We start from the raw sequence: 19,558 nt of genomic DNA, 5'->3' as shown, positions 1-19,558 counted from the left end.
ACCTACTCCCTCCTGGGGGAAACCCAGCAGCTGATGGGGGACAAGGTGAGCAGCTGCATTAGACTCAGGAGATTGGGGCGGGGCCCAGGCCTCATTCCCATCCTGTGGCCATTCGCTGGCCTGGCACAAGGAGCCTGGTGGGGAATGAAAGGGAGAGCAGGTGCTCCTGGGAAGGGAGATGAATTCACCTCCATGAGCAGGAGCGAGCCAGCTTGTCCCCGGAGCAGCTCCACCCAGCTCTTTAGCCAGGCTAATTAATGACAAGCTTTGCCTCATCCCAGACTTATGTTCTCAGGACACGGTGCTATCGCTCTTGGGAAAGGCAGGAGAGTCCCCCAAGTGCCCTCTGCGAGACTCTCCTGTCCCACAGGGCTGCACCCAATTCCTAGTGGTCTGGTGTCTGTGTCACCCGAGCCACCACCCAGAGTTGCTCCCATCACTGGCAGCCTGGGAGGCCAAGGACTGACGGGTGATGGCGTCTGACCAGGCAGGGCTGAGGCACATGGGCAGGGGACGCTTGTCCTGCTGCTGGCAAGGCTGGACCCGTTCTGGAGAGAACAGGAGGATTCAGTCAGCAGTAGGGTTACCATGTCTAATAAATAAAAAAAGAGGACCCTCCACGGGCCCTGGCCCCGCCCATTTCCCACCCCTAGCCCCGCCCAACTCCGCCCCTTCCCCGCCCTAACTCCGCCCGCTCCTCCCTCCCACTGCCAGCCATGGGGAAAGGGCTGCCCCAGCGCTACCGGCTTCACGGTTTGCCGGGCAGCCCCCAGACCCTGCACCCCCGGCTGGCGCTTCCCCCGAGCCGCCGGAGCAGAGCAGCTGGAACCGGCAAGGGAAGTTCCTGGCCGGCAGCTCGGGGTCCGGAGGCGGGGGGGCTGCCCGAAGCCGGTAGCGCTGGCTCGGGCAGCTCGGCTCTTAAAGTCTGAGAGGGGAGGAGCGGAGCAGCTCAGCTGGAGCCCGGGAAGGGAAGTTCCTGGCCGGCGGCTTGGGGTCCGGAGGCGGGGGGGCTGCCCGAAGCCAGTAGCGCTGGCTCGGGCAGCTCGGCTCTTAAAGTCTGAGAGGGGAGGAACGGAGCAGAGCAGCCGCGGGAGGGGAAATGCCCGGCCGGCATTTTCCCGGACATGTTTGGCTTTTCGGCAATTCCCCCCGGACGGGGGTTTGATTGCCGAAAAGCAGGACATGTCCGGGAAAAAAACGGACGTATGGTAACCCTAGTCAGCAGGGGCTGCCGATCCGTCCCATTCACCAGGGCTGCCATCGTGCGGCTTCCGCATTAGTGGCTGGGGAAAGGGAAATGGGATGGGGGTGACTTGGGGAAAGGTCTCAACCTCCCCACATCCCACTTCACTGCTGCCAGAATCCCCCCTGCTCCCCCGCTACAGTCCCCTCCCTACCCAACCTGGGTGGGGCTGGAGGAGAGGGGTCTGAGAACTTGAGCTGTGGATTGGAGGTGGAACAGCTGTCAGGGGCACTGAGGGGGAAGTGGCAGGAGCTCCCCGTACAAGGAGGGGGGTTGCCACTGGAGGTCACTAGAAAGGACAACAAGACTCCATCCTGGGGGTCAGGAGGGGAAATCCATCCCTCAGAGGTGGGCAGGGGCTGGGTGGAAATGCTGTTGGTTCCAGGGGCCGTTAATCCCCCCTGATTCCTCGGAGGCGTCTGAGTCTCAGACAGGTTCTCGTTCCCTTGCAGCAGGAGGACGTCACAGCCAATGTGATGCGCCAGCTCCGTATCATGCGCCAGCTCCGTATCATGCGGCACTTGCGCCAGGTGCCCGAGGCACTGCAGGGCCTGTGCCTCTGAGGCCACCAGCAACTCCCGCTCTCTGCTGCAGGTACTGCTCTGGCTCTCTGTAAATGGGGAGCTAGTGGAAGGGGAAATGGAGCCCCCTGGCACTCACAGAAACCCTCTCCCCTCTCTGTGGAGCAGGGTGCTTTCCTCTGCCCCCAAATTCCTTCATCTGGGACAGGAGCTCTTTCCCTTACACCCATTCCCCTCCCCACTTTCCTTGATCTACCCCCATCCCATTCCCCCTGCGCCCAGGCAGAGCTCTGCCTGCCCCATATGGTGCAGAAAGGCCTGTGATATGCAGGGGGTCAGATTAGATGCTCTAACGGTCTCTTCTACCCATAAAGTCTACTCATTTCTGAGAAACCGAGTGTAGCATTGGGAGCAGCCTCTGCTGTTTTACTGTCTAGCCGGCTTGCTTCCTAGAACGAACACTCATTGAGCGGGGTGATCCACAGGGAGTAGCTCAAACCTCCAAAGGGTCTGGCCTGCGGCAGGACATTAGCACTGCAGGGGAGGGGTGGGTGTGGCAGTGACATCACAAAGGCCTTTTGCAGGACCTCAGCCTATTGGTCAAAGGTGCTGGGGAGGTGGTGACCTCACTGAGAGATGCTGACATCAGCCAGGCAGGACAGGGGCGCAGGGCCAGGGAAACCTCAGAGACCCCTGTAGCTTTCCTTCAGCAAGTCTCCTTCTCGAGGTCTCTCTTTGAGGACTGAGAGAGTATTAGGGGTCACGTACGTGAGCGCCAGGAGGAACCTCTTTTGAGTTTTCTCCTTTCTTTTTCCTGATTTTACTAGAAAACAGACGCCCCTGTTTAGAAGGTAGGAGCCTCCGAGAGGTTTGGAACCTGTTCAGTCTGATCCATCTGTTCCACAAGTCCTTCAGTCCAATCCACTTCCCTAACTAATTTCCTTAATTTTTTTAAAGTTAGCACTTTTGAAAAAAAAAAAAACCCTAGTCACAGATCTATTTTTGTTTACCCTTCCATTTAGTTTAAACTGAATTAGCTCATGATCGCTCAAACCAAGGCTGTCCCCTACAACCATTTCTTCTAAGAGATCCTCACTACTCACCAAAACCAAATCTAAAATGGCATCCCCTCTTTTTGGTTCAGCAACTACTTGGTGAAGGAATCCATCAGCTATCACATCTAGGAAAATCTGAGCCCTATTATATTAATAGCACTTGTCCTCCAGTCTATATCTGGGAAGTTAAAGTCTCCCATGATCACACAATTCCCATTAGTATTTACTTCATTAAAAACATTGAAGAGGTCTCTATCCCTATCCAAATCAGACTCCTGTTCTAACAGACAGCAACCCCTCCCCCCCCCCCCGAAAGGCAGAGATAGAACCCAGGAATCGAGATGGTGGGGAAATTTCATTGAAACCGTTTCTGACCGAAAATCCTATTCAAACTAAACCAGTTTGTTTCTTGAAATCATAACAAGTGGCAATGAAAATTCTTTGTCACAATGTGTTAAATTGTCTTGTCGCACTCAAAGAGGAGACACTTAGATCTCAAAAATTAGATAAGATGCTTCAGTCTGAGTTAAGTGGTTGCTGCTCTTAACAATTGCAAAATAATACAATACAAATAAAATAAACTATTTCAGCCATTCTATTATGTCCTAATCTGATCTGAGTAAACATGATAGGACACCTCATCTTATACACTGCTCCTAGTGACACTCTCCAATAGACCCAGCAGTCCTTATTTCCAGGCCCCTTCACTAACCACTGCTGCACACTCCCTCCCACAGCTGGCAATTACAACCAGGCCCTCATGTCCGGTCCCCCTGCTTTGAGAGGGAGTGTGCTCCGCTGGAGTGATTGGAGGAGGGAACTGGGAGTCAGGACTCCTGGGTTCCATTGCTGGTTTCCTATTGACCTGTGGGACTTGGGGTAAGTTGCTGCCCCCTCTAGGTTCTGTCCCCAGCAGTCAAATGGGGATTTCATACTTTCCCACTATTGGAAAGTGCTGGGAGAATCCCCCAGCAAAAGCTGCTCTGACAGTCCTAAGCAGCATCTGTTTGCTTGTGAGAATGTCCTATGGGACTGTGTCAAAAGCCTTATTAACACCAAGATAGATCACATCTACTGTTTACCCACCTCCACTAGGCCCCTAACCCTGCCAAAGAAGGAGCTAGGATTGGTCTGGAATGATTTGTTCTTGACAAGTCCATGCTCACTAGTCCTAACAACCAAATTGTCCTGCAGGTGCTGACAAACTGATTGTTTAAAAAACAGAGGCTGCTCCGAATGCTACACTCGGTTTCTCAGAAATGAGTAGACTTTATGGGCAGCAGAGACCGTTAGAGCATCTAATCTGACCCCCTGCATATCACAGGCCTCCTGTCTACCACAATAGCTACTTTTGGGGCAAACACATTCCGGAAAGGCATCTAGTCTTTATTAAATGACATCAAGAGATGGAGAATCCACCACTTTCCATGGTAGCTTCTTCCTGGGTTCAATCATCCTCGCTGTTGAATATTTGTGCCTTATTTGTCATAGGAATTTGTCTCTTTTCACCTTCCAGCCATTGGGTCTTGCTCTACCTTTCTCTGCTCGATTAAAGAGCCCTTTAATACCCAATATTTTCTCTCCATTAAGGCATTTCAACACTTCAGTGAAGTCACCTTTCAATCTCCTTTTGATAAGCTAAACAGGTTGAGCTCTTTCAATAGCTCACTAGAAGGCATTTTTCTCCAGCCCTCGGAACATTTGGTGGCTCTTTGCTGCCCCAGCTCCAATTTCTAGGACCATCTTTTTCAAAGGAGGACACCAAGACTGGAGGCAGTATTCCAATAGCAGTCTCACTGCTGCTGTGTCACCTCCCTATCCTACTCGCAGCTCTGCTCCTTTGTCTAATGATGGCTTTAGCCCTGTTCACCACAGCATCACACTGGGAGCTCATGTTGAGTGGCTTCTCCACTATGGCCCCTAAATCCTTTTCAGAGTCACTGCTTTCCTGGATCCACGTCCCCATTCTGGAGGTGTGGCCGGCGTGCCTTGTTGCCACGCATAGGACCTTGCATTGGGAGAAATGCCGTCCAGCCCTGCTGGTACATACGGGATAAGCACAGAACAAACACACTTTAGGAGCTGTGTTGTCCATAGGCTCTGAACAACATGTGGGGGTCAGCAGATTACAAATGCACGACAGACCTGTAGTGTAGACAGGTCCCAACTGCGTCTCCGTTTCCCACCCTGCTCTAAGTTTAGTCACAGCCGCCATGTCTTTTCCCCCACGTCCCTTAACCCCACGTCACTGCAGAATAGAGATTTTCTGGTAGCCAGCTGGTTCTCCTGCATGTGGATGTCGTTCCAAAAGACGTGCTCTCTTTATGCCCGAGGGGCCGGAGCCTCCTACTGGAAACGCTCTCAGGAGTCCAGGTTCGAGGACGTCTCTGGGGAGCCTCTTCTTAGGAACAAAACCAGAGTGGCACGATGATGGAGGTGTCTCTCTCCCAGAGCTGGGAGCCAGGGACAGGGGAAGCTCCCAGCCAGGCTGTGCATCGAGGATCCCATTTCTCCCCCAAGAGACCCACACGCCCCAAGGAGTAAATGGCTCTTACCTCCATGAGAGAGCAGGGTCTCCCATCTAAGCCTCTCTGACACCCAGCATTGCTTGCTTGGATGGGACGAGGTGACCTGTCCCCACTGCTCCCTGACGTGGCTCAGCTGCAGGCTGCGCCCGTCTGGGAGGCTGTGCCAGATCCCAGGGCCTGGCAGACAGCTGGGAATGAGGCTCCAATTCCTGTCACGCCCAGAAGGGCCAAGTGGAGAATAAAGGGCAGGAGGTGAAGCTAGCCCTGAGCCTCTGTCCCACCCCCACCTCCTCAAAAGTGGAGCTTTCCGAGCTTCAGTGGGGCTAGGGGTGGGGCCTGACACAACGGCCTTTCTGCACCATATGGGGCAGGCAGAGCTCTGCCTGGGCGCAGGGGGATTGGGATGGGGGTAGATCAAGGAAAGGGGGGAGGGGAATGGGTGTGAGGGAAAGAGCTCCTGTCCCAGATGAAGGAATTTGGGAGCAGAGGAAAGGACCCTGCTCCACAGAGAGGGGAGAGGGTTTCTGTGAGTGCCAGGGGGCTCCATTTCCCCTTCCACTAGCTCCCCATTTACAGAGAGCCAGAGCAGTACCTGCAGCAGAGAGCGGGAGTTGCTGGTGGCCTCAGAGGCACAGGCCCTGCAGCGCCTCGGGCACCTGGCGCAAGTGCCGCATGATACGGAGCTGGCGCATCACATTGGCCGTGACATCCTCCTGCTGCAAGGGAACGAGAACCTGTCTGAGACTCAGACGCCTCCGAGGAATCGGGGAGATTAACGGCCCCTGGAACCAGCAGCATTTCCACCCAGCGCCTGCCCACCTCTGAGGGATGGATTCCCCCTCCTGACCCCCAGTTTGGAGTCTTGTTGTCCTTCCTAGTGACCTCCAGTGGCAACCCCCCTCCTTGTACGGGGAGCTCCTGCCACGTCCCCCTCAGTGCCCCTGACAGCTGTTCCACCTCCAATCCACAGCTCAAGTTCTCAGACCCCTCTCCTGCAGCCCCACCCAGGTTGGGTAGGGAGGGGACTGTAGCGGGGGGGGCAGGAGGGACTCTGGCAGCAGTGAAGTGGGATGTGGGGAGGTTGAGACCTTTCCCCAAGTCACCCCAGCCACTAATGCTGAAGCCGCAGGATGGCAGCCCTGGTGAATGGGACGGATCGGCAGCCCCTGCAGACTGAATCCTCCTGTTCTCTCCAGCAGGGCCGGCTTTAGGAAGGGCGGGGCCCAATTTGAACATTTTTGGCGGGGCCCCGGCAGGGATGACTAACAAAAAAAATAATGTAAAAAAAGCCTTTCATTTCTTCCATGTATTATTTACTTTCCATAACTATATAAATAATAAAATTATATATTATGTACATTGCATCATATATGCTGTTGATCTGTTATTAATGAGCTCCGTTTCACGTGTGTGGGTCCCCGCCACTCCCTCGGGGTGTGCTAGGGTGACCAGGTGTCCTGATTTTATAGGGACAGTCCCGATTTTTGGGTCTTTTTCTTATAGGATCCTATTATCCCCCACCCCCTGTCCCGATTTTTCACACTTGCTGTCTGGTCACCCTAGTGGTGTGCACATGTGTGGGTCCCAGCTGCTCCCTGCCCCCCTCATTGAAGCAGGTGTGCAGGGTTATTGCCCTGGGAACTGCAGGGCACCAGTGGACATGGGACTGGCTAGAGGCAGGGCAGGGGCTCACTGGAGGTAGGGTCTGGCTGCAGGCAGGGCAAGGGGTGCGGGGCTGGCTGGAGACAGGGGTGTGTGGGGCTGGCTGGCTTTGGGCAGGGCCGTAGGGGGGTGCGGCAGGGTTTGCCTGAAGACAGGGCAGGGGGTGCGGCAGAGGCTGGCTGTGGGCAGGGGGTGCAGGGCTGGCTGCAGGCAGGGCAGGGAGGCGGGGCTGGTGCGGGCAGAACGGGGGGCGGGGCTGGCTGCAGGCAGGGGGGCGGGGCTGGCTGCAGGCAGGGGGGCGGGGCTGGAGGTAGGGCAGGGGGGCGGGGCTGGAGGTAGGGCAGGGCAGGGGGGCGGGGCTGGCTGCAGGCAGGGCAGGGGTGCAGCAGGGGCTGGCTGCGGACAGGGGGTGCAGGGCTGGCTGGAGACGGGGCTGGCTGCGGGCAGGGCAGGGGGTGCGGGGCTGGTGGGGGGACGGGGTGCAGCAGAGGCAGCTGGAGCCCCGGCCCTTTAAATAGCCCCCGAGCCCCCCGCTATCCCAGGGCTCTGGGGGCTATTTAAAGGGCCCAGGGCTCCCCTGCTTCTACCGCCCCGGCCCTTTAAATAGCCGCGGGAGCCCTGGGGACGCAGCGGGGCTCCAATGGCTATTTAAAGGGCCGGGGTGGTAGAGGAAGCGGGAGCCCCGGACTTTTTAAATAGCCCCCAGAGCCCCGCAGCCCTACCCCAGGGCTCCAGCAGTGGGGGTCTGGTGGCAATTTAAAGGGTCTGGGGCTCCGGCCCCTCCTGGGAGCCCTATGTCCTTTAAATTGCCCCCTGGGGAAGCCGGGCCACCCTGGTACAGCGCACAGGCTCTTGCCGGTACACCGTACCGGGGCTTGGGCCCGGGGCCCGATTCAGGGGAATTGGTTGAATTGGCCTGGTGGGGGTATGGCCACAGAGCCGCAGAGAGGGGAACCCTGAGGTGTGGGGGCTGGGTGGGTACTGGGAGTTCCTCCTGAAGGGACAGGGGTTGGCCAAGGTCACTCAGCCCCGGGGTGTGGGAGGGGGACTGGCTGAGGGCACTCAGAGCCCCAGGAAGTGGGGGGGACTGAGGGGACGGACTGGCCAGGGGCACTCCGATCTCGGGGTGGGGGGGTGTCCGGGGGGGGGCACTCACAGCCCCAGGAGGTGGGTGGGGGAGGGGCACACAGGATTTCAGGAATTCCCTGGCAGTGAAGAGCTGCTGGCGGCAGGGAGGAGCCAGCCGTGACAATCCCCACTTGGGATCCCTGGCTGGGCTCGTGGCTATGGGGGCCCATGGCCAAGCTGCAGCAGAAGGTGACCTGAAGGAAATGCCTCGGCCTCGGCCTCCGGCTAGGAAGGGCCTGGGCCAGACAATGACCCACCGCGCAGTGTCCCAGCTCCCTGCCCCACACCTGCGGGGCACGGCCCCTCCTCTGTAGGGAGGTTGGCATGTACCTTAGTGCTGCTTCCTCCATCCCCAAAGGCCTCTCCCAGCCAGTCTCTGGCAACCCCTGCCGTTCAATACGCACATTACCCTGCTGTGCCATACCGGGGGGGAACCCCTCGGGGATGGGGGGCTGTCACACAGCTGGGCAATTTAACCCGGCTGGGCCGGGGTGACTGTCTCCCTGGAGCTGGGGTCTCAGCCGGAGGTGTCTCTCTGCCCTTCCCCCAAGTCGCCCCCAGGCGAGGTGGGAGCGCCCCACGTTGCGTTCCAGCCCCACATTTGCACCCACAAGTGCTGGTGGGTTCCAATCCCAGCTGAACACGCCCACCCGGCCCTAGTGCGGAGCAGAAGGGCCCAGCGCTGCCCCACAGACCCTCTGGCTCTCCGAGCCCGCTCTTACCCATCACCGCAGCACGTCTGGCCCAGGCTGAACGCTGCTGCTCTGTGCAGAGAGGCTGGCACTTCTCGCTCCTGCTGTACGAGGGGCAGGTGCTGCTACCGACTGCTCCCCCTAACTTCCGCCCTGCTGCGCTCCGGGGATGCTGCCCTGCTGTGGAGCTCTCAGGTGTCTTGAACTGGAATTTGTTTGGAGAGAAACTGCTAAGGAGCCTTATCAGCCCCGAGCAGAGAGTACCTGGGAGCCTGCCTGGGTCGGGCGGGTCTGGTACAGCCTCCCCCCAGATAAGGCTCTTCCCTGGACCTGCCACCCATTGGAATCTGGAACGATTCCCTCCAAGGTAACACCCGGGACAGCCAGGGCAGGGCACGGCCTGCTCCCCTGGAGCGTTAGGGCTTTCAGGAGTCAGAGGTGTCAACGGAGCAGGTTGAACGTTAAAGCAGCGAAGGCAGTTGGGGGGCAGAGGAATTGGGTGCTTTGCCATTGCACTTGATCAGCTCAATTTGAAAATTCTTTCAAAGGAAATCCAGATGTATACATCTGACTGGGGCACATGTACACACATACACACGCACACTCACATGTGCACACACTCATGTGTACATACACGTACACACATGTACACATACAGATATATACAGATGTACACATACATGCACATACGCTGTCCCTGGAGCGCCCCAGGATGTGACTGACGGGGTGGCTGGCTATTATGGAGGCAGAAGGGGGTTGGGAAAAAATAATCAACAAGAACTTTTGCTGAAAATGCAAACCTAAGCTGGAAATCTGTGCAGGGCTGGGCTCAGCGAAAATGATCTTTTGAGCTGCTCTTATTGACCGTGGTCCTGTACTTCCTGGTTTGCGTCGGACCCAGGCAGGAGACTGGGCTGCTCTCAGCTGTAGAAGCCATTGGAATGAGCCAGGTCGGAATGAGCCAGGCCCTCAGAGCCTTCTGCCACCAATCGCCCCAGCAGTCACTGATCCACCCCAAACCACGTCCTTCCAGTCAGGCAGTTTCATATGCACACGTCAAACCCTTGGTTTGCCACTCAGACACCACGGTGATGGGCACAGTAAGGACCGAGAGACGCTAAACAGGCAGACAGACAAGGAAATAGTGGCCCTGCCTACAGGTGTGTGTGTGGTGCAAACGGATGAACACCAGTTGCTGACTGAAGGCACAACCTTAATTCCCGCATCTCCTGTCTGTCAGCTATCATTCGCTTGGCAGCCTGAGCTCCGATTTCTAACGCAGCGTTTTGCTCTGGCCTATTGTGGTTCTCATGTCCGGGGGCGCCTTGGCCCCTGGTATCAGGAGCGGTGCTAAGGAGGCTGCTTTTCAAAGGTCCTTAGGTAGGGTTGTCAACTTTCTACTTGCACAAAACCAAATGCCCTTGACCCAACCCCTTTCATGCCCTTCCCCAAGGCCCCACTCCCACTCACTCCAGCCCAGCCCACCTCCCTCAGTCGCTCGCTCTCACACCCTCACTCACTTTCACTGGGCTGGGGGTTGGAGTGCAGGGAGGGGTGAGGTCTCCGGTGGGGATGCGGGCTCTGGGATTGGGCTGGAGATTAGGGGTTTAGGGTGCCAGAGGGGGATCCAGGCTGGGGCAGAGGGTTGGGGTGCGGACTCTGGGAGGGAGTTTGGGTGCGGAAGGAGGCTCAGGGCTGGGGTAGGGGATTGGGGTGCGGGTGGGGGTGTGGGATCTGGGAGGGATTAGGGTACAGGAGGGGGTTCCGACCTGGGGCAGAGGGTTGGGGTGCCGGGTGTGAGGTCTGGGAGGGAATTTGGGTGTGGGAGGTGGTTCCGACCTGGGGCAGGGTTTCTGTGTGTGAGCTCCGGCCAGGCGGCGCTTACCTCATCCAGCTCCTGGTCAACGGCACACCGGTGCTAATAGAGGCTCCTGACCCCTGGTGTCCCTCCGCTGGCAGGCTCTGAGCAAGGCCTGCCCAGAGAACATGGATGACGAGCTCTCGATCCTGCTGACAGCACCCCCCAGCACAGACAAACTCCAGCACATCTTGGAGGTGAGCAGAATGGGGAGGGGCCGCAGGGGTTTTACCTTAGCCCTGGGGACTTCTAGAAAGAAGAGACTGGAAAATCCATGTTTCTATTGGATCCTTCCGACTATGCATTTGTGATATAAACTCACTGGGTGACCTTGGGGTAACTCACTTCCCCCTTACGGCATCAGTCTTCTCCACTATCAAATCTACACTGGGGAAGAAGGACAGAAGCCCCGACAATCACCTTCACCTCTGGGTGTCTGGTCCTGGGAGCCGAAACCAACTGGACTATCTGCCCCATCTCCTAAACTTCCCTGTCTTTCCCTCCTAGGGCCTGGTCCTTAGTGCTCAGCCTGGCCCCTTCCCAGCTTGTCCCTGACCTTTAAAGGACGCTCCAAGCCCCTCCCATGCCTGCTTCCCTTGGGGTCGTTTATAATGTAAATAAACAAGTTACAATAAGAAAATAGCCAGACTATGTCACTGATTTCTGCTCCAATGGGAAGCCAACCTGCAAGGCCCTGGAATCTGTCAATGCCCAGTAAAGGGGTGACATTGGTGTCGGAAAGGGGACACTGGTTCAGAGGCAGGACCATATGTGGTTCAACCGCATTACACTAATTCCAATTTCTTTTTACTCTCCACCTTTTTTCTAATACCTGTTTCAGCTTGTTTGAATAATACCCCGCCTACCAAAGTTTACATTAGTCTTCAAAAAGAAGAACAGGAATACTTGTGGCACCTTAGAGACTAACAAATTTATTAGAGCATATGCTTTCGTGGACTACAGCCCACTTCTTCGGATAAAGCATATGCTCTAATAATTTGTTAGTCTCTAAGGTGCCACAAGTATTCCTGTTCTTCTTTTTGCGGATACAGACTAACACGGCTGTTACTCTGAAACCTGTCATTAGTCTTCAAGTTCCCCTAGAGTATTTCCAAGTGGAGGCACCTGGTGCTAGTTTAAAATCAAATCCAGGGATCAATTTCCCTGAGGTGACAGTTTTAGCTCCTGGAACGTGCCATCCTTAGTGTCCAGTGTGTTGGTATTTTGTCCTATACGTTACCTGAGAATGGAAACGCTCACACCCCCATGTACTGATCCAAGCAAATGATGATAAAATGGAGCTAAGGCTGGGAGAACAGATCAGTGATTCAGGGTAAACGACATTGCCGGGCTGTTGCAATAATTCTCAAAACTGAGCCTTCTAAACCCAGGAAATTCAGTTAGGGTTAAATGACTGTGACAAAGTTCCTCCTCTATCTTGGTGGGTCCTGCGCTTATTGGAGGATTTTCTTGCCTCAGAGATTCACCATGTGGATTGAGGAACAGTCCAGAGACCTTCCCCTCTGGGAGAACCCACAGTCCAGGTCAATTGGGAGGTTTGGGGGGAACCCGGGCCCGCCCTCTACTTCGGGTTCCAGCCCAGGGCCCTGTGGACTGCAGCTGTCTATAGTGCCTCCTGTAACAGCTGCATGACAGCTACAACTCCCTGGGCTACTTCCCCATGGCCTCCTCCAAACACCTTCCTTATTCTCACCACAGGACCTTCCTCCTGGTGTCTGATAATGCTTGTGCTCCTCAGTCCTCCAGCAGCACACCCTCTCACTCTCAGCTCCTTGCGCCTCTTGCTCCCAGCTCCTCACACTCACACCACAAACTGAAGTGAGCTCCTTTTAAAACCCAGGTGCCCTGATTAGCCTGCCTTAATTGATTCTAGGAGCTTCTTCTTAATTGGCTCCAGGTGTCCTAATTAGCCTGCCTGCCTTAACCGGTTCTAGCAGGTTCCTAATTACTCTAGTGCAGCCCCTGCTCTGGTCACTCAGGGAACAGAAAACTACTCATCCAGTGACCAGTATATTTGCCTTCTACCAGACCCCTGTACCCCACTGGTCTGGGTCTGTCACACCACATTAAATTTCATTTGCCATTTTGTTGCCCAATCATTTAGTTTTGTGAGATCTTTTTGAAGTTCTTCACAATCTGCTTTGGTCTTAACTATCTTTAGCAACTTAGTATCATCTGCAAATTTTGCCACCTCACTGCTTACCCCTTCTTCCAAATCATTTATGAATAAATTGAATAGGATTGGTCCTAGGACTGACCCTCGGAGAACACCACTAGTTACCCCTCTCCATTCTGAAAATTTACCATTTATTCCTACCCTTTGTTCCCTGTCTTTTAACCAGATCTCAATCCATGAAATCTCAATCTGGAGCAACCATTTAGGGTCTAGTCTCCCTGCAGACTTGGCATTCCAGGGTCTTTCCCCACTGTGATGGGTTGAGTCACAGAAACCCCTTTGGGACTGCCACATGATGTGCTGGGACTACCTCTGAGCCCATTTTCCCTGCCAGCTTGGGACTTCAGTACCCTGACTTGTTTGAGCTAGACATGCTAGCCTGCTGCAAACACAGAACCAGGTCTGAACCATGTCCCCCACAAGCTGCAGGCTTAACTGAAAAGAGCTTAAGAAGTGCTCCTGTCTCCAGCACTCAGATGCCCAGCTCCCAATGGGGTCCAAACCCCAAATAAATCCGTTTTACCCTGTATAAAGCTTATACGGGGTAAACACATAAATTGTTCCCCCTTGATAACACTCATAGAGAGATATACACAGCTGTTTGCTCCCCCAGGTATTAATACATATTCTGGGTTAATAAGTAAAAAGTTATTTTATTAAGTATAAAAAATAGGATTTAAGTGGTTCCAAGTAATAACAGACAGAACAAAGTAAATTATCAAGCAAAATAAAACAAAAACATGCAAGTCTAAGCCTAATACAGTAGGAAGCTAAATGCAAGTAAATCTCACCCTCAGAGATGTTCCAATAAGCTTCTTTGACAGACTAGACACCTTCTAGTTTAGGCCCAATCCTTTGCCCTGGTACAGTCTTTGTTCCAGCTCCGGTGGTAGCTAGGGGATTTCTCATGACTGCAGCACCCTTTGTTCTGTTCCACCCCTTATATAGCTTTAGGACCCATCCCTCCTTCTAAATGGACCAGCACCAGGTTAAAGATGGATTCCAGTTCAGGTGACATGATCACATGTCACTGCAAGACTTCATTACCCACTTGCCAGCACACAGGTATACAAGAGGACGTACAAGTAAACGGAGCCCTTTACAAACAATCGTCCTGGTAAATGGGAGCCATCAAGATTCCAAGCCACCATTAATAGCCCACACTTTGCATAATTACAATAGGACCTCAGAGTTATATTTCGTATTTCTAGTTTCAGATACAAGAATGATACATTCATACAAATAGTATGACCACCCTCAGCGGATTATGAACTTTGTAACGATACCTTACAAGAGACCTTTTGCATGAAGCATATTCTAGTTACATTAGATTCACACTCATTAGCATATTTCCATAACATCATATGAAGTGCAAAGTAACACCCACTTTCCCCTCTGTGGGTCCTCTTGCCCCCCCACTTCTCTATCTGTAGTTCATGCTTTTGCTGCTTCTCCTGGTTCTTCCGCTGTTCTGCCTAATGATTTTCCTGCTTCTCATGCTCTGCTAGCTCCCTCGCCTTCAGCTGCAGCTCCCACTGCTTCTAATCTATCAAAGAGGACCCGGATCATGAGGGCACCCTGCTGGATGGGGAACTGCCTCTTGGGGACATCCTGCTGCCACCTCTGTTGCTCTCAGACTTCATTAGAAAACCAACCTGAGTCTGGAACCTGTTACTTGGTCCTTCCATCTGTCTCCAGAGGGCTTAGCCTCTCCCTGCACAGGGTTTGTGATGCCCTTCTTAGGGAGGTGGCCTAACCAAGGCCCATGGTATATGCCATTTTCTTGTTGTTTCCGTTGACGACCCTCGTTTTACTGCTGCAAGTCACTTATTGCAAAATACTACTGGTGCATTCAGGATCCCATACCTGCCACCAATTGTCATGGATCCAGAGGATCGGTGCTACACCCCCAGCTTTGGAAGAGGCTCTAGGAGGAACCCCTTCAATCTACCCAGACCCTCCAGGGATCCCTCTCGTCCTTCAGGATAAGCAACTCTGCTTCACTGCCTCCTTAGATTGGACCTTTAGCACTGCTGGGTCACAGCAGGAGCTCTGTTCAGCAAGTCCTACCGTGATAGTCTCTGAGTCCTGGTAGAGACTTGTCCGCTCTTCAGGGATTAATGCACCTCAGCAAGCATTTGCAGTGACACACACACCGTGTTGTCAAAACAGTCGGGTTTACTAATCAACTGGACACAGCATAGAACGTCCTTAGGTTGGCACAGAGAACTGAAGGTTAAAGCACAGTTCAAGTCCATTCTGGTCAGCCCAGAGCCCAGCCAAGCTGTAGCGAACCCCCTTGCTCAAGTTCTGTCTCTCTCTCAGTCTGAGCTCCTTGGTCAGACTCCAGGGGAGAGCCCGACTCCTTCCAGCAACCAGCTTTGATCCCCCACCTCACACCTCCCCCATCTTTGTTCTCGAGCTGGGGGATGTTGCTCATTTTCCCTGTTATGGATTTCCCCACCTCACCTCCCTCTGGGTCTTTGGATGCTTGGCAACAATGTCTTGGTGATGGGTTTTGCCGTTGTCTTCACATTGGGGCTTGTCTCAGCCAGTCTTTTCCCAATGACCCATTTAATCTCAACTAGGTAGCAGTCATGCTCATTGTGACGGGTTGGGGATCACAGAAATCCCCTTGGTGCTGCCACCTGGTGTGCCAAGGCTACTTCTGCCCCGCTTTCCTGCCTTTTCCAGCCTGGGACTCCCGAATCCTGTCTGCTTTGAGTCAGACCCGCTGATCGGCTGCAAACTCAGACCCTGGTCTGAGCCACGTCCACTAACAGCCGTAGGCATCCTGGAAGCAGCTCAGGAAGTGCTCTTGTCTACGACACCCAGGTGCCCAACTCCCAGTGGGGTTCAAACCCTGAATAAATCCGTTTTACCCTGTGTAAAGCTTATACAGGGTAAACTCAGAAATAGTTCGCCCTCTATAACACTGATAGAGAGAGATGCACAGCTGTTTGCCCCCCCTTCCCCCCCCCCCGCCCCAGGTACTAACACGTACTCCAGGTAACTTAATAAGTAAAAAGTGATTTTAATAAGTACCGAAAGTAGGATTTAAGTGATTCTAAGTAGTTACAGACAGAACAAAGTGAATTACTAAGCAAAATAAAATAAAACACGCATGTCTATGTCTAATCAAACTCAACACAGATATAAAAACCTCAGTAGTGCCAGTCTTTCTTTTACAGGCTGTAGAACTCCTAGCCTGGGTCCAGCAATCGCTCAAACCCCCTATTGTCTTTGTCCTTTGTTCAGTCTCTCTCAGGTATGTCCTTGGGGGGTGGAGAGCCTCTCTCTTTAGCCAACTGAAGACAAAACGGAGGGGTCTTCCAAGGATTTAAATAGACTTTCTCCCCTGGATGGTTACTCCTTCCCATTCGCTGTGTAGCATCATGTTACCCTGGAGTTTTGGGATCACATGGGCAAGTCACATCTCCATGGACCCTAACCAGTCCAGCCATTCGCATTCCTGGCCAAGCTCCGATGTGGATTGGGCTCTGCACCTCCTATTGTCTGTTAAGTTCTTGCACTTAACTTGCACATTCTTTTCTCCAGACATGATCCCATGCTCTTACCAAGGCTATGTATAAACCCAGCAAACATAAAACCAATATTCATAACTTCAACTACAACAATGATATTTGCATACAAACAGGAGGAATATATTCAGTAGATCATAACTTTTACAGAGATATGTTACATGGCACATGTAGCACAAAACATATTCCAGTTACATCATATATACATTTATAAGCATCTCCCCATAAAGTTTCATTAGGGACACCGTCACACCCATGTCTCTTAGCCTGCCCTGAGAGCAAGCAGTCCTGTGTCTCCCACTGGTATCAATGCAACATTTAGGGGTCAGGTAAATAATACAGAACATTCCCACTTCGTGATACACCTGTCTGGTCAGACTGAGCGCTTCATGGGTAGGGACCGGTCTGTGCTCTTTCTCTGAAGAGATCCTAGCGCCACAGGGCCCTGATCCTGACAAAGCCTCTTGGCACTGCTGTGCTGTAAACAAATAATACCAGTAATGGACTGACAATATACAAGGACTTGCACCAAAGCTGTCCAACCTTTACTGAGACCCTTTCCACAGCATTCACCGTGGGGATACAAGGGTAGGAATATCTCACACACACACACACACACACACACACACACACGCTCCCTCCAGAGTTTGTCCAGCTGTACATGGAGATGGGTTGGAGTGGCTGCACTGGGCTGGTGCCCAGGAGAGGCTACACCAGGCCTGGGGGTAGCGGCTGCTTGTGGCCAGGTGGTATTAGCACACATGGCCAGGGTAAAGGGGCACACCTGGGAGGGAACCGGTCATGGATACAGGGTTACCTGCACCTCTGGCCTCTCTCTGGGCTCTCTGAGTGAAACTTTCCAGTGTCAGGACAGTGTCATGGTAAACTGTATGTTACTGTTCAGCCACTAGGTGGTGCTATGTGCAACAGACCTTATATAAGCTAACCTCCGCCTGGCCGGGCAGAGCGTTAAAGGATCTTGTGGCAGGCACATCTGTGGTGTCTCTCTGAGCCAGAGGCTCTGTAGCCAGGCCAGATCTAGTACTGGAGCCAGACCTGCTTAGGGTGACCAGATCACCCAAGTCAAATATCGGGATGCGGGGGGGGGGAGGAGGGAGGGTGACGCGGGGGGCGCGGGGGGGCGGTGCCAAAAACAAAAAAAAAACAAAAAAACCCCTTCCTCCGCAAGCGCTGGAGGGAGGCCCGGGAGACTCAGGGGAAGCGCGGGGCCAGGGTGAGTAAGAGTCCGGCCTGGTCCCGAGCAGGCAGGACTCAGTCGGGTGGTAGGGAGAGGAGGGGGGCGGCCCGCGGTGCCAGGCGGCGGCTGTTCTCACCCCCGGGCAGCGGGACTCGGGAGCAGCCGCTGCTGCAGCTCCCACTGCCGCAGGGGAGGAAGCGGCCATGGCGCTTGGCGGCTGCGGCTCTGGCGCCCCCGAACCCCCGAAGCCGGGGCTTGCTGCGGGGACCCAGCAGCGCGCACGCTGCGCCCAGCCCCTGGCCAGTCGCGTCTGGGCTGCTGCCCAGGTGGTGCTATCCCGCGGCGGCCCCAGAGCGGGGGCAGCAGGCCCCAGCTCCCCTGTCCCGCTCGGGTCCCGCAGGTTCCAGCCCACGAAAGCTTATGCCCAAATAAATTTGTTAGTCTTTAAGGTGCCACAGGACTCCTCGTTGTTTTTGCTGAAGCAGACTAACACAGCTACCCCTCTCAAACTTGTTTAATAGTGAGGGTAATTAACTATTGGAACCATTTACCCAGGGTCGTGGTGGATTTTCCATCACTGACAAATTTCAAATCAAGAATGGATGATTTAAAAAAAAAAATCTGCTCTAGTTCGAGCAGGAATTATTGTGGGGCAGGTCTCTGGCCTGTGTTCCAGGAGTCCAGACAAGCTGATCACAACAGTCCCTTCTGGCCTTGGAACCTGTGAAAACAATGATCAAATCCAGGTCACAACTGAGACTGACTCCATAAGTCGGTGGGTTAACAATGATGTTGGTTTGGGTCATCAACTCATTAAATCATCCAGTTAATACAGGGGATGATCAGATCCTGCGGCTAACGTAAGGAAGCACTGTTTTCCTTTCATCCTGCAGTAGGAGATGGGAGAAGTGGCTGTTGTGATTTAAGGAAATCCTGTTTAGACACCAGAGACACTGGAACCGGGGTGGGTGGGGGTGGCGGAGGCTAGCACCCCCTCAAGAGCAGTATTATGAGACTGGGGAAATATTATGAGACTGATCTAGTTTTTGCCCCCATGCTTTGTTCCGCTCAGGCTGGGTGAGGCTCCGTGGCTGTGGCACGTGATAGTCTAGTCTCCTGTGGGCTGCAATAGTTTGGTTTAATTTTTGGTGGTGGGCTTGATGTGAGGGTGCTGGGTGTGTTGGTGGCCTGTGATATAGAGGAGGTCTGGACTGGATGATCTCATGGTCCCTTCTGGCCTAAAACTCTAAATTTAGCTGGTGTAGGACATACCTGTCATTTTGGGTTTAGGATAACCCTTCCTGATGCTGTGAACCGCATGATCAACACTCATCCAGAGAACCGAGCTCCCTCCATTCCTCTGACTCCGTTTCTTTCACCAATAATGTCACAGAACATGGTTACTGGTTAGGAATCGGCTTTCTTGGAGCCTTTTATCCAGTTGGGACAATGTGATGTTTTGGGACTGAGAGAACTGGGATTGTTTAGTCTCCAGAAGAGAAGAATGAGGGGGGATTTGATAGCAGCCTTCAACTACCTGAAGGGGGGTTCCAAAGAGGATGGAGCTCGGCTGTTCTCAGTGGTGGCAGATGACAGAACAAGGAGCAATGGTCTCAAGTTGCGGTGGGGGAAGTCCAGGTTGGATATCAGGAAAAACTATTTCACTAGGAGGGTGGTGAAACCCTGGAATGCGTTACCTAGGGAGGTGGTGGAGTCTCCTTCCTTGGAGGTTTTTAAGGCCCGGCTTGACAAAGCCCTGGCTGGGATGATTTAGCTGGGAATTGGTCCTGCTTTGAGCAGGGGGTTGGACTAGATGACCTCTTGAGGTCCCTTCCAACTCTGATATTCTATGATTCTATTCTATGATTCTATGACTAGGGTGACCAGATGTCCCAATATTATAGGGACAGTCCCGATATTTGGGGCTTTTTCTC

At 53.6% G+C, this 19,558-nt stretch overlaps 1 protein-coding gene and 1 long non-coding RNA gene across 4 annotated transcripts in view; both read right to left on the bottom strand.

Annotated features, from left to right (window-relative positions):
• LOC135977736 (uncharacterized) overlaps nt 1-5,553 on the bottom strand; it is a 30,488-nt gene extending 24,935 nt beyond the window's left edge. The window contains exon 1 of the long non-coding RNA XR_010595153.1: nt 5,375-5,553. This is a non-coding gene — a long non-coding RNA (uncharacterized LOC135977736). The remainder of the gene's footprint in view (nt 1-5,374) is intronic.
• LOC135977726 (class I histocompatibility antigen, F10 alpha chain-like) overlaps nt 1-19,558 on the bottom strand; it is a 194,198-nt gene that overhangs the window by 104,383 nt on the left and 70,257 nt on the right. The gene's annotated exons all lie outside the window — the stretch shown is intronic.

This window comes from Chrysemys picta, unplaced genomic scaffold (genome assembly GCF_011386835.1).
Source record: "Chrysemys picta bellii isolate R12L10 unplaced genomic scaffold, ASM1138683v2 scaf20, whole genome shotgun sequence".
Lineage (NCBI taxonomy): Eukaryota > Metazoa > Chordata > Testudines > Emydidae > Chrysemys > Chrysemys picta.
The sequence above is the reverse complement of the archived record's forward strand: the minus strand, read 5'-3'. Positions and strand labels throughout refer to the sequence as shown.